Genomic DNA, 3,993 nt, shown 5'->3' on the forward strand with positions numbered 1-3,993 from the left:
GGTTTTGCCAATGCGACGGGACATACAGTCGGTCGAACCGAAATGCACAATTCCATACATGTGTACCTGAATGGCTCCATGTCATTCCTCGAATCTGCCGCCAACGACCCCATATTCTATCTACACCACGCCTTTGTAGACAGGTGCCACAGCACACACACACACACACACACACACGCACGCACGCGCGCGCGCAACATGCATACAAATATATTTTTCACACAAACATAAATACACATTTGTATATACACTGATCATTCCTATTATTCAGTGCCATTTCAGCCTAGTAACTTTTTCAAAACAAAATATATTTTTTACAGGATTTTTCATTTTTTCCTGAAAGAGAAAGAGTTCAGCTGTTAGAAAAACATATTTGTCCAGCTCAATGCATTATTCCAATTATTTCAATATAAATATCCATTTACACTGTAACAGGGGGGACACATTTTGGATATAACAGGGGGGACATTTTATGCTAAAGATGGCCATCACTCCTCATGTAATGAGAAATATGTTAGCACATTGTGAACGCAGAGTAAGATTTTAATATATTTATCAACAATATTTTCAGAATTATGAAACTATCAATTTCCTCTAGCCTTTATTTAAGCATAACAGGGCTTCACCACATCAGTATAACGCAGCCTAAAACATTGATAAAATGTTACTGGACTGGCGTGCCGCAGGTTAGCTCAACTGTCTGGGCACCTGTACAGTAGGCTGCTGAGCCAGCCTGACGGCGCGCCGCAGGTTCGACTCCCGATCCCGACGGCCTTTGCCACGTGTCTCTCCCCATCTCTCTCCCTATTGCCTGTCAGATTACTTTCAATCTATCAATAAAGGCAGAAAAAAAGCCCCAAAAAATCTTAAAAAACGATTGATTTCAAGATTAAGTGCCAGGGGGTGGACACCAGTTTTGGTCCTGGGTGCCACTTTTCCCATTAAAAATAAAAGAAAGAAAATGTAATTCTATTGTGCACGTCATGTGCATGTCATCACCTGCACACCAGATTAGAGGATTTTTTTTTGCTCGTCTTAACGTCCCTGGCAATCAGTACATAGTTAGATTCAGCTCGTCTTAACGTCCCTGGCACTTAAACTGTCATTAAAAATACATTTATCACAATTTATATTGGTGAGAAGCATTAGACCTATACTATAATAAGAATTCAAAATTTAGATTTAGTTTGAATTTGATTAGTTATATTTGTAACTGAAGCTGAATAAACATGATGGGGGCATTTTAGCATACCTCTACTCAAATCAAAGGGATTATTTTATATTTATTTCACTCTGAGGTACAAATCTTTTTCTCTATGGTAGAAAAGCTTTAATAGTATAAGATAATTAAACTTTTGGAATTAGTGTTTTTGCTTATTTTACACAAGGTGCTGTATTATGACCTGGGGACACAAGTTGCTGTATTATGACCTGGGGACACAAGGTGCTGTATTATGACCTGGGGACACAAGTTGCTGTATTATGACCTGGGGACACAAGGTGCTGTATTATGACCTGGGGGCACAAGGTGCTGTATTATGACCTGGGGACACAAGGTGCTGTATTATGACCTGGGGACACAAGGTGCTGTATTATGACCTGGGGACACAAGGTGCTGTATTATGACCTGGGGACACAAGGTGCTGTATTATGACCTGGGGACACAAGGTGCTGTATTATGACCTGGGGACACAAGGTGCTGCAATATGACCTGGGGACACAAGGTGCTGTATTATGACCTGGGGACACAAGGTGCTGTATTATGACCTGGGGACACAAGGTGCTGTATTATGACCTGGGGACACAAGGTGCTGTATTATGACCTGGGACACAAGGTGCTGTATTATGACCTGGGGACACAAATGGCACCCAGGAATGTATACGCACACGGTACGAGGGTATGCGCATGCGTAAAGTGAATGGCAAATTGAGTGGCAAAGTGAGTGGAAAAGTGAGTTTAACATTGTTTAACGTCGTTTAATGCAATCAAATAGGACTTTTCTGTTTGGATGTATGGGCTGTCAAGGCCAGAAAATAGTTTTTTGCCACTCAGTAGGTGTTCCCGCATAACTTCCGGGTTTGATGATGATGTCACGCGCATACCCTCTATACTGGATAACACATAGTGGTGGAAAGGTATTGGAGTATTTTTTTGTACTTTTACTTCACTACTCCACTACATCTCAGAGGCAAATATTTTACTTTTACTCCACAAAAATGTGAAAACTTTAGTGTGTGTGTGCGTGCGTGCGTGCGTGCTATATTCTATTCCAGTCTTTTCGAACGTTGGTTGAGAAAAGTACCAACGACAGATAACCAATACCCAAGGATCTTCGCTCCTATTGGCCACAACTACGACTACCACATGGTTCCCTTCCTGCCGACCTACTTAAACGGAGTGACCTTCAAATCCACTGATCTAGGCTACGAATACGACTACCTGCTGGACCTTCTGAATCGTGGTCAGTAAAAAAAGAAAAAAAAAAAGTATACCATGACAAATTGTAGTAATTAACCACTTACATTTACTGCCATTGACGTCTTTGGCCGGCGATCCAACAAATATGCCCATGGGCATGCTCATACATGGGACCAACTAGACTCCGTATTGAGGATGCCTCTCAGGGCATGTTCCTTTTTATGGACGGATCTTCACCAAATTAGGTACATAATGATTTGTCACAATTTAGAGAGAGGAGCCTTAAAAAGGCATTGATGAACCTTCAATCAACCCTAAATTTGAATCCCATGTTTGTTTTGCCACAACTGCAAAAAGTGTACATATGTCATGGAAAAAGCTACTTTTCCCTGCAGATTCCTGTGTCACAATGGTTGCAACCTATGTTGAGGCAAAACCACACTTCAACACTAAACACTGTTTTATCTCTCTACCTGTCTGCCTGTCTGTCTGTCCAGGCCCTGATTTAAATGTCCCTGTGTGGTCTGAGTGGTCAGAGTGGTCAGACTGCGTGCTTCCAGGACTAGACTCGACCGTTATCATACCATTGAATAGGAGGTGCAAACCGATCTTGGGAACCCACAGTCGATATCGACAATGTATTCGTCATGGGCACGATGGAGCAGCCTGTGTAGGAGAACCGACCAAAACCCGACCCTGTTACAATATAGAAGAATGTCACTGTAAGACACACACGCACGCACGCACGCACGCACGCACGCACATGAAAACGTTTGAGAACCACTGAGCAACATACGTTCTAACTGGTCTAAGTGTAGACCTTCATGTGGAAGCAACGACTCCAAGAAATTCAGAGAGAGAATCAGTCAACCTGACTATTCACAATACAGGTAACTATTACTAACTACATACTGACATACACTGACTGACTGTGTTCTGCCCTAGCTCTGGTCGATAGACTTCTCCTTAAGCCTATGTTACTCTCAACTTCCTGCGCTCGCATGAAATGCAGCACAGCCTGCCGACTTAGCCTGCCGCAAAAATAAAATGAATAATTTCGCTTCTCACCAATGCAAAGACCAATGCAAAGTTTTGTGGACGCACTCTGAGCACTCACCACATGTATAAAATGCACTTTTTGGCAAGAAAAGAAAATATATGCTTTAGTTACTCCACTGCGCCGTTTACAGATCTTGTCAATAGAAAATCCCATTGACCAGATTTTTCCTTCTGGTGAAATATTCAATTTGACCAGTAAAGCTTCATAAAGACAACGCCTTCTCTGTAGAGTGTGTTGGGAAATGTTTAGCTGGTGGACTAGCTGGCATCTAGTTGCAATTTGCAACACTAGATACTTTTTATAATGGTATGCATCTAGTTGCAATACCCTCCATTGACATCCCATTGATCCAAATTGCATTTCGGATCTGCTTGTATTAAACAATGTTAAACTCACCAACATTGCAGCTGTAGGGAAAACTTTAAATATCCTCTTTCAAACTGCAAAGTGTTTGTTTCATAATAATCCACCATAGACATGTTATGAGCTATTTTCTGTCAAGAAATTCTGTGCA

The 3,993-nt window shown here is 41.7% G+C and overlaps 1 long non-coding RNA gene across 1 annotated transcript; it reads left to right on the plus strand.

The window, feature by feature from the left end:
* LOC306943882 lies at positions 1-3,112 on the plus strand. Its single transcript, XR_013792457.1, has 3 exons — positions 1-143; positions 2,275-2,462; positions 2,917-3,112. It is a non-coding gene; the product is annotated as an uncharacterized lncRNA (long non-coding RNA).
* Positions 3,113-3,993: the final 881 nt, after the last annotated feature.

Source organism: Electrona antarctica, assembly GCF_951216825.1.
Source record: "Electrona antarctica genome assembly, chromosome: 19".
Taxonomy (NCBI): domain Eukaryota; kingdom Metazoa; phylum Chordata; class Actinopteri; order Myctophiformes; family Myctophidae; genus Electrona; species Electrona antarctica.